This window comes from Carettochelys insculpta, chromosome 2 (assembly GCF_033958435.1).
Source record: "Carettochelys insculpta isolate YL-2023 chromosome 2, ASM3395843v1, whole genome shotgun sequence".
NCBI lineage: Eukaryota > Metazoa > Chordata > Testudines > Carettochelyidae > Carettochelys > Carettochelys insculpta.
Genome location: NC_134138.1, coordinates 42,911,298 through 42,921,297, shown reverse-complemented (window position 1 = coordinate 42,921,297; position 10,000 = coordinate 42,911,298). Strand labels below are relative to the sequence as shown.

The window sequence follows — 10,000 nt, the reverse complement described above, 5'->3', positions numbered from 1 at the left end:
TGGCCGATTCCCTCCCCGGGCACCAGGTCAACCGCCGCTGCTTTCAGCGGGGGTTGACCTGGTGGCCGATTCCCTCCCCGGGCACCAGGTCAACCTCCGCTGCTTTCAGCGGGGGTTGACCTGGTGGCCGATTCGCTCCCCGGGCACCAGGTCAACCTCCGCTGCTTTCAGCGGGGGTTGACCTGGTGGCCGATTCCCTCCCCGGGCACCAGGTCAACCTCCGCTTCTTTCAGCGGGGGTTGACCTGGTGGCCGATTCGCTCCCCGGGCACCAGGTCAACCTCCGCTGCTTTCAGCGGGGGTTGACCTGGTGGCCGATTCCCTCCCCGGGCACCAGGTCAACCTCCGCTGCTTTCAGCGGGGGTTGACCTGGTGGCCGATTCCCTCCCCGGGCACCAGGTCAACCTCCGCTGCTTTCAGCGGGGGTTGACCTGGTGGCCGATTCGCTCGCCGGGCACCAGGTCAACCTCCGCTGCTTTCAGCGGGGGTTGACCTGGTGGCCGATTCCCTCCCCGGGCACCAGGTCAACCTCCGCTTCTTTCAGCGGGGGTTGACCTGGTGGCCGATTCGCTCCCCGGGCACCAGGTCAACCTCCGCTGCTTTCAGCGGGGGTTGACCTGGTGGCCGATTCGCTCCCCGGGCACCAGGTCAACCTCCGCTGCTTTCAGCGGGGGTTGACCTGGTGGCCCATTCGCTCCCCGGGCACCAGGTCAACCTCCGGTGCTTTCAGCGGGGGTTGACCTGGTGGCCGATTCGCTCCCCGGGCACCAGGTCAACCTCCGGTGCTTTCAGCGGGGGTTGACCTGGTGGCCGATTCCCTCCCCGGGCACCAGGTCAACCTCCGGTGCTTTCAGCGGGGGTTGACCTGGTGGCCGATTCCCTCCCCGGGCACCAGGTCAACCTCCGCTGCTTTCAGCGGGGGTTGACCTGGTGGCCGATTCGCTCCCCGGGCACCAGGTCAACCTCCGCTGCTTTCAGCGGGGGTTGACCTGGTGGCCCATTCGCTCCCCGGGCACCAGGTCAACCGCACCCTTTTTCGGCCGCCTTCGCCTCCAAATTTTTCCCCCGTTTCCTTGCCCACTCCTCGGTCACTTCATACGCCCTCCCCCTTACATCCACCGTACGCAACACCTCCACCGGGCTTAATAGTCCACAACCGGGACCCAGGGCCTTCCCCGCTCTCAACAACCTCCACCCACGGTCCCCCTCCACCGGGCTCAATAGTCCACAACCGAGACCCAGGGCCTTCCCCGCTCTCAACAACCTCCACCCACGGTCCCCCTCCACCGGGCTTAATAGTCCACAACCGAGACCCAGGGCCTTCCCCGCTCTCAACAACCTCCACCCACGGTCCCCCTCCACCGGGCTCAATAGTCCACAACCGAGACCCAGGGCCTTCCCCGCTCTCAACAACCTCCACCCACGGTCCCCCTCCACCGGGCTTAATACTCCACAGCCGAGACCCAGGGCCTTCCCCGCTCTCAACAACCTCCACCCACGGTCCCCCTCCACCGGGCTCAATAGTCCACAACCGAGACCCAGGGCCTTCCCCGCTCTCAACAACCTCCACCCACAGTCCCCCTCCACCGGGCTTAATAGTCCACAACCGAGACCCAGGGCCTTCCCCGCTCTCAACAACCTCCACCCACGGTCCCCCTCCACCGGGCTTAATAGTCCACAACCGAGACCCAGGGCCTTCCCCGCTCTCAACAACCTCCACCCATGGTCCCCCTCCACCGGGCTTAATAGTCCACAACCGAGACCCAGGGCCTTCCCCGCTCTCAACAACCTCCACCCACGGTCCCCCTCCACCGGGCTTAATAGTCCACAACCGAGACCCAGGGCCTTCCCCGCTCTCAACAACCTCCACCCACGGTCCCCCTCCACCGGGCTTAATAGTCCACAACCGAGACCCAGGGCCTTCCCCGCTCTCAACAACCTCCACCCACGGTCCCCCAAGACGCACGTTCCAAGCCTTAACCCTCAGACCATCCACCCCCCGGGGGGGACCCCACACCCACCTGACCCCAACTCACTCCCACCAAAAACACCACCACCGCCACCGCCTCAACGGCCTGCCCCACCCAGCACTCCCACACACACACCTGCCCCACCAACGCTCCACACACGCTTTCTTCCCTCTCCCCGACCCGACCCAAGCCATCGCACCGCACCGGGTGAGGGCCTAAGCTTCCTCGCCCGCCCCCCCGCCCCCGACACGCAGGCAGGCAGAGGGAAAGGCCTCAGCGCCCCCCAGGACCGTCGCGCCGCCTTGGCCTCACGGCTTCCCTGCTCCCGCACGGCAGACACACGCCCCGCTCTACCCCCGCTGGGGCCAAAAGCTGCCTACGGCACCTGGGATTCCCAGGCGGTCACCCATCCAGGTACTAGCCAGGCCCGGGACGGTTTACCTTCCGAGATCGGACGAGATCGGGGGCATTCGGTCCGGTATGGCCGTAGGCCCCCGCCTCCCCGGGCTTTAGCGTCAGCAGCCTGGCCTCAGTCAGCCGGGCCCAAACAATTAACCCGGAGGCCGGGCCGAGGGAAAACTTCCTCCGAGCCGGCCCAAGGGGAAGGGAGGACGAGGACGCCGGGCCCGGGAGGTGACAGGACGTGCACGTCAGACCCGGGAAGCTGTGTGCCCCGAGGTTAACCCCCGGGCCGGGGCGGGGAGAGAAAAATGTTCTAAGTCCGGTAGGGACAGCAGGTCAACCCCGGTCCGAGGCGGGGAGAGAAATTTTCCAAGTCCGGCAGGGACAGCAGGTCAACCCCGGCCGCCGTAGCAGAGGTTGACCTGGTGTCCGATTCGCTCCCCGGGCACCAGGTCAACCTCGGGCGCTTTAGCGGAGGTTGACCTGGTGTCCGATTCGCTCCCCGGGCACCAGGTCAACCTCGGGCGCTTTAGCAGAGGTTGACCTGGTGTCCGATTCGCTCCCCGGGCACCAGGTCAACCTCGGGCGCTTTCAGCGGAGGTTGACCTGGTGGCCGATCCCCTCCTCGGGCTCCAAGTCCGGCAGGGACAGCAGGTCAACCCCGGTTCCGGGCGGGGAGAGAAAAATTTTCTAAGTCCGGCAGGGACAACAGGTCAACCCCGGTTCCGGGCGGGGAGAGAAAAATTTTCTAAGTCCGGCAGGGACAGCAGGTCAACCCCGGCCGCTTCAGCGGAGGTTGACCTGGTGTCCGATTCGGTCCCCGGGCACCAGGTAAACCGTGGCCGCTTTCAGCGGAGGTTGACCTGGTGGCCGATCCCCTCCTCGGGCTCCAAGTCCGGCAGGGACAGCAGGTCAACCCCGGCCGCTTTAGCAGAGGTTGACCTGGTGTCCGATTCGCTCCCCGGGCACCAGGTCAACCGTGGCCGCTTTCAGCGGAGGTTGACCTGGTGGCCGATCCCCTCCTCGGGCTCCAAGTCCGGCAGGGACAGCAGGTCAACCCCGGCCGCTTTAGCAGAGGTTGACCTGGTGTCCGATTCGGTCCCCGGGCACCAGGTAAACCGTGGCCGCTTTCAGCGGAGGTTGACCTGGTGGCCGATCCCCTCCTCGGGCTCCAAGTCCGGCAGGGACAGCAGGTCAACCCCGGCCGCTTTAGCAGAGGTTGACCTGGTGTCCGATTCGGTCCCCGGGCACCAGGTAAACCGTGGCCGCTTTCAGCGGAGGTTGACCTGGTGGCCGATCCCCTCCTCGGGCTCCAAGTCCGGCAGGGACAGCAGGTCAACCCCGGCCGCTTTAGCAGAGGTTGACCTGGTGTCCGATTCGCTCCCCGGGCACCAGGTAAACCGTGGCCGCTTTCAGCGGAGGTTGACCTGGTGGCCGATACCCTCCTCGGGCTCCAAGTCCGGCAGGGACAGCAGGTCAACCCCGGCCGCTTTAGCAGAGGTTGACCTGGTGTCCGATTCGCTCCCCGGGCACCAGGTAAACCGTGGCCGCTTTCAGCGGAGGTTGACCTGGTGGCCGATCCCCTCCTCGGGCTCCAAGTCCGGCAGGGACAGCAGGTCAACCCCGGCCGCTTTAGCAGAGGTTGACCTGGTGTCCGATTCGCTCCCCGGGCACCAGGTAAACCGTGGCCGCTTTCAGCGGAGGTTGACCTGGAGGCCGATCCCCTCCTCGGGCTCCAAGTCCGGCAGGGACAACAGGTCAACCCCGGTTCCGGGCGGGGAGAGAAAAATTTTCTAAGTCCGGCAGGGACAGCAGGTCAACCCCGGCCGCCGTAGCAGAGGTTGACCAGAGGTTGACCAGGTGGCCGCTTTCAGCGGAGGTTGACCTGGTGGCCGATCCCCTCCTCGGGCTCCAAGTCCGGCAGGGACAGCAGGTCAACCCCGGCCACTTTAGCAGAGGTTGACCTGGTGTCCGATTCGCTCCCCGGGCACCAGGTAAACCGTGGCCGCTTTCAGCGGAGGTTGACCTGGTGGCCGATCCCCTCCTGGGGCTCCAAGTCCGGCAGGGACAGCAGGTCAACCCCGGTCCCAGGCGGGGAGAGAAAAAATTTCTAAGTCCTGCAGGGACAACAGGTCAACCCCGGTCCCAGGCGGGAGAGAAAAATTTTCTAAGTCCGGCAGGGACAACAGGTCAACCCCGGCCGCTTTAGCGGAGGTTGACCTGGTGTCCGATTCGCTCCCCGGGCACCAGGTCAACCTCCGCTGCTTTCAGCGGGGGTTGACCTGGTGGCCCATTCGCTCCCCGGGCACCAGGTCAACCGCACCCTTTTTTGGCCGCCTTCACCTCCAAATTTTTCCCCCCGTTTCCTTGCCCACTCTTCGATCACTTCATACGCCCTCCTCCTTACATCCACCGTACGCAACACCTACACCGGGCTTAATACTCCACAACCGGGACCCAGGGCCTTCCCCGCTCTCAACAACCTCCACCCACAGTCCCCCTCCACCGGGCTCAATAGTCCACAACCGGGACCCAGGGCCTTCCCCGCTCTCAACAACCTCCACCCACGGTCCCCCTCCACCGGGCTCAATAGTCCACAACCGAGACCCAGGGCCTTCCCCGCTCTCAACAACCTCCACCCACGGTCCCCCTCCACCGGGCTTAATAGTCCACAACCGAGACCCAGGGCCTTCCCCGCTCTCAACAACCTCCACCCACGGTCCCCCTCCACCGGGCTCAATAGTCCACAACCGGGACCCAGGGCCTTCCCCGCTCTCAACAACCTCCACCCACGGTCCCCCTCCACCGGGCTCAATAGTCCACAACCGAGACCCAGGGCCTTCCCCGCTCTCAACAACCTCCACCCACGGTCCCCCTCCACCGGGCTTAATAGTCCACAACCGAGACCCAGGGCCTTCCCCGCTCTCAACAACCTCCACCCACGGTCCCCCTCCACCGGGCTCAATAGTCCACAACCGAGACCCAGGGCCTTCCCCGCTCTCAACAACCTCCACCCACGGTCCCCCTCCACCGGGCTTAATACTCCACAGCCGAGACCCAGGGCCTTCCCCGCTCTCAACAACCTCCACCCACGGTCCCCCTCCACCGGGCTCAATAGTCCACAACCGAGACCCAGGGCCTTCCCCGCTCTCAACAACCTCCACCCACAGTCCCCCTCCACCGGGCTTAATAGTCCACAACCGAGACCCAGGGCCTTCCCCGCTCTCAACAACCTCCACCCACGGTCCCCCTCCACCGGGCTTAATAGTCCACAACCGAGACCCAGGGCCTTCCCCGCTCTCAACAACCTCCACCCATGGTCCCCCTCCACCGGGCTTAATAGTCCACAACCGAGACCCAGGGCCTTCCCCGCTCTCAACAACCTCCACCCACGGTCCCCCTCCACCGGGCTTAATAGTCCACAACCGAGACCCAGGGCCTTCCCCGCTCTCAACAACCTCCACCCACGGTCCCCCTCCACCGGGCTTAATAGTCCACAACCGAGACCCAGGGCCTTCCCCGCTCTCAACAACCTCCACCCACGGTCCCCCAAGACGCACGTTCCAAGCCTTAACCCTCAGACCATCCACCCCCCGGGGGGGACCCCACACCCACCTGACCCCAACTCACTCCCACCAAAAACACCACCACCGCCACCGCCTCAACGGCCTGCCCCACCCAGCACTCCCACACACACACCTGCCCCACCAACGCTCCACACACGCTTTCTTCCCTCTCCCCGACCCGACCCAAGCCATCGCACCGCACCGGGTGAGGGCCTAAGCTTCCTCGCCCGCCCCCCCGCCCCCGACACGCAGGCAGGCAGAGGGAAAGGCCTCAGCGCCCCCCAGGACCGTCGCGCCGCCTTGGCCTCACGGCTTCCCTGCTCCCGCACGGCAGACACACGCCCCGCTCTACCCCCGCTGGGGCCAAAAGCTGCCTACGGCACCTGGGATTCCCAGGCGGTCACCCATCCAGGTACTAGCCAGGCCCGGGACGGTTTACCTTCCGAGATCGGACGAGATCGGGGGCATTCGGTCCGGTATGGCCGTAGGCCCCCGCCTCCCCGGGCTTTAGCGTCAGCAGCCTGGCCTCAGTCAGCCGGGCCCAAACAATTAACCCGGAGGCCGGGCCGAGGGAAAACTTCCTCCGAGCCGGCCCAAGGGGAAGGGAGGACGAGGACGCCGGGCCCGGGAGGTGACAGGACGTGCACGTCAGACCCGGGAAGCTGTGTGCCCCGAGGTTAACCCCCGGGCCGGGGCGGGGAGAGAAAAATGTTCTAAGTCCGGTAGGGACAGCAGGTCAACCCCGGCCGCCGTAGCAGAGGTTGACCTGGTGTCCGATTCGCTCCCCGGGCACCAGGTCAACCTCGGGCGCTTTAGCGGAGGTTGACCTGGTGTCCGATTCGCTCCCCGGGCACCAGGTCAACCTCGGGCGCTTTAGTGGAGGTTGACCTGGTGTCCGATTCGCTCCCCGGGCACCAGGTCAACCTCGGGCGCCTTAGCAGAGGTTGACCTGGTGTCAGATTCGCTCCCCGGGCACCAGGTCAACCTCGGGCGCTTTAGCAGAGGTTGACCTGGTGTCCGATTCGCTCCCCGGGCACCAGGTAAACCGTGGCCGCTTTCAGCGGAGGTTGACCTGGTGGCCGATCCCCTCCTCGGGCTCCAAGTCCGGCAGGGACAGCAGGTGAACCCCGGCCGCTTTAGCAGAGGTTGACCTGGTGTCCGATTCGCTCCCCGGGCACCAGGTAAACCGTGGCCGCTTTCAGCGGAGGTTGACCTGGTGGCCGATCCCCTCCTCGGGCTCCAAGTCCGGCAGGGACAGCAGGTGAACCCCGGCCGCTTTAGCAGAGGTTGACCTGGTGTCCGATTCGCTCCCCGGGCACCAGGTAAACCGTGGCCGCTTTCAGCGGAGGTTGACCTGGTGGCCGATCCCCTCCTCGGGCTCCAAGTCCGGCAGGGACAGCAGGTGAACCCCGGCCGCTTTAGCAGAGGTTGACCTGGTGTCCGATTCGCTCCCCGGGCACCAGGTAAACCGTGGCCGCTTTCAGCGGAGGTTGACCTGGTGGCCGATCCCCTCCTCGGGCTCCAAGTCCGGCAGGGACAACAGGTCAACCCCGGTTCCGGGCGGGGAGAGAAAAATTTTCTAAGTCCGGCAGGGACAGCAGGTCAACCCCGGCCGCCGTAGCAGAGGTTGACCTGGTGTCCGATTCGCTCCCCGGGCACCAGGTCAACCTCGGGCGCTTTAGCAGAGGTTGACCTGGTGTCCGATTCGGTCCCCGGGCACCAGGTAAACCGTGGCCGCTTTCAGCGGAGGTTGACCTGGTGGCCGATCCCCTCCTGGGGCTCCAAGTCCGGCAGGGACAGCAGGTCAACCCCGGTCCCAGGCGGGGAGAGAAAAAATTTCCAAGTCCGGCAGGGACAACAGGTCAACCCCGGTTCCGGGCGGGGAGAGAAAAATTTTCAAAGTCCGGCAGGGACAGCAGGTCAACCCCGGCCGCTTCAGCGGAGGTTGACCTGGTGTCCGATTCGGTCCCCGGGCACCAGGTAAACCGTGGCCGCTTTCAGCGGAGGTTGACCTGGTGGCCGATCCCCTCCTCGGGCTCCAAGTCCGGCAGGGACAACAGGTCAACCCCGGTCCCAGGCTGGAGAGAAAAATTTTCTAAGTCCGGCAGGGACAACAGGTCAACCCCGGTCCCAGGCGGGAGAGAAAAATTTTCTAAGTCCGGCAGGGACAGCAGGTCAACCCCGGCCGCTTCAGCGGAGGTTGACCTGGTGTCCGATTCGGTCCCCGGGCACCAGGTAAACCGTGGCCGCTTTCAGCGGAGGTTGACCTGGTGGCCGATCCCCTCCTCGGGCTCCAAGTCCGGCAGGGACAACAGGTCAACCCCGGTCCCAGGCTGGAGAGAAAAATTTTCTAAGTCCGGCAGGGACAACAGGTCAACCCCGGTCCCAGGCGGGAGAGAAAAATTTTCTAAGTCCGGCAGGGACAACAGGTCAACCCCGGTCCCAGGCGGGAGAGAAAAATTTTCTAAGTCCGGCAGGGACAACAGGTCAACCCCGGTCCCAGGCGGGAGAGAAAAATTTTCTAAGTCCGGCAGGGACAACAGGTCAACCCCGGTCCCAGGCGGGAGAGAAAAATTTTCTAAGTCCGGCAGGGACAACAGGTCAACCCCGGTCCCAGGCTGGAGAGAAAAATTTTCTAAGTCCGGCAGGGACAGCAGGTCAACCCCGGCCGCTTTAGCAGAGGTTGACCTGGTGTCCGATTCGCTCCCCGGGCACCAGGTCAACCTCTGGCGCTTTAGCAGAGGTTGACCTGGTGTCAGATTCGCTCCCCGGGCACCAGGTCAACCTCGGTCGCTTTAGCAGAGGTTGACCTGGTGTCCGATTCGCTCCCCGGGCACCAGGTAAACCGTGGCCGCTTTCAGCGGAGGTTGACCTGGTGGCCGATTCCCTCCTCGGGCTCCAAGTCCGGCAGGGACAGCAGGTCAACCCCGGTCCCAGGCGGGGAGAGAAAAAATTTCTAAGTCCGGCAGGGACAACAGGTCAACCCCGGTCCCAGGCTGGAGAGAAAAAATTTCTAAGTCCGGCAGGGACAACAGGTCAACCCCGGTCCCAGGCGGCAGAGAAAAAATTTCTAAGTCCGCCAGGGACAACAGGTCAACCCCGGTCCCAGGCGGGAGAGAAAAATTTTCTAAGTCCGGCAGGGACAACAGGTCAACCCCGGTACCGGGCGGGAGAGAAAAATTTTCTAAGTCCGGCAGGGACAACAGGTCAACCCCGGTCCCAGGCGGGAGAGAAAAATTTTCTAAGTCCGGCAGGGACAACAGGTCAACCCCGGTTCCGAGCGGGAGAGAAAAATTTTCTAAGTCCGGCAGGGACAACAGGTCAACCCCGGTCCCGGGCGGGAGAGAAAAAATTTCTAAGTCCGGCAGGGACAACAGGTCAACCCCGGTCCCAGGCTGGAGAGAAAAAATTTCTAAGTCCGGCAGGGACAACAGGTCAACCCCGGTCCCAGGCGGCAGAGAAAAATTTTCTAAGTCCGGCAGGGACAACAGGTCAACCCCGGTCCCAGGCGGGAGAGAAAAATTTTCCAAGTCCGGCAGGGACAACAGGTCAACCCCGGTCCCAGGCGGCAGAGAAAAAATTTCTAAGTCCGGCAGGGACAACAGGTCAACCCCGGTCCCAGGCTGGAGAGAAAAAATTTCTAAGTCCGGCAGGGACAGCAGGTCAACCCCGGCCGCTTCAGCTGAGGTTGACCTGGTGTCCGATTCGCTCCCCGGGCACCAGGTAAACCGTGGCCGCTTTCAGCGGAGGTTGACCTGGTGGCCGATCCCCTCCTGGGGCTCCAAGTCCGGCAGGGACAACAGGTCAACCCCGGTCCCAGGCGGGAGAGAAAAATTTTCTAAGTCCGGCAGGGACAACAGGTCAACCCCGGTTCCGAGCGGGAGAGAAAAATTTTCTAAGTCCGGCAGGGACAACAGGTCAACCCCGGTACCGGGCGGGAGAGAAAAAATTTCTAAGTCCGGCAGGGACAACAGGTCAACCCCGGTCCCAGGCTGGAGAGAAAAAATTTCTAAGTCCGGCAGGGACAACAGGTCAACCCCGGTCCCAGGCTGGAGAGAAAAAA

General features: G+C 64.1%; 2 non-coding genes across 2 annotated transcripts; both read right to left on the bottom strand.

Moving 5' to 3' along the window:
* Nucleotides 1-2,342: 2,342 nt before the first annotated feature.
* Nucleotides 2,343-2,461, bottom strand: LOC142009795 (5S ribosomal RNA). Its single transcript, XR_012644573.1, has one exon. It is a non-coding gene; the product is annotated as a 5S ribosomal RNA (ribosomal RNA).
* A 3,847-nt stretch (nucleotides 2,462-6,308) lies between these two features.
* Nucleotides 6,309-6,427, bottom strand: LOC142009794 (5S ribosomal RNA). The gene has a single exon (XR_012644572.1). It is a non-coding gene; the product is annotated as a 5S ribosomal RNA (ribosomal RNA).
* Nucleotides 6,428-10,000: the final 3,573 nt, after the last annotated feature.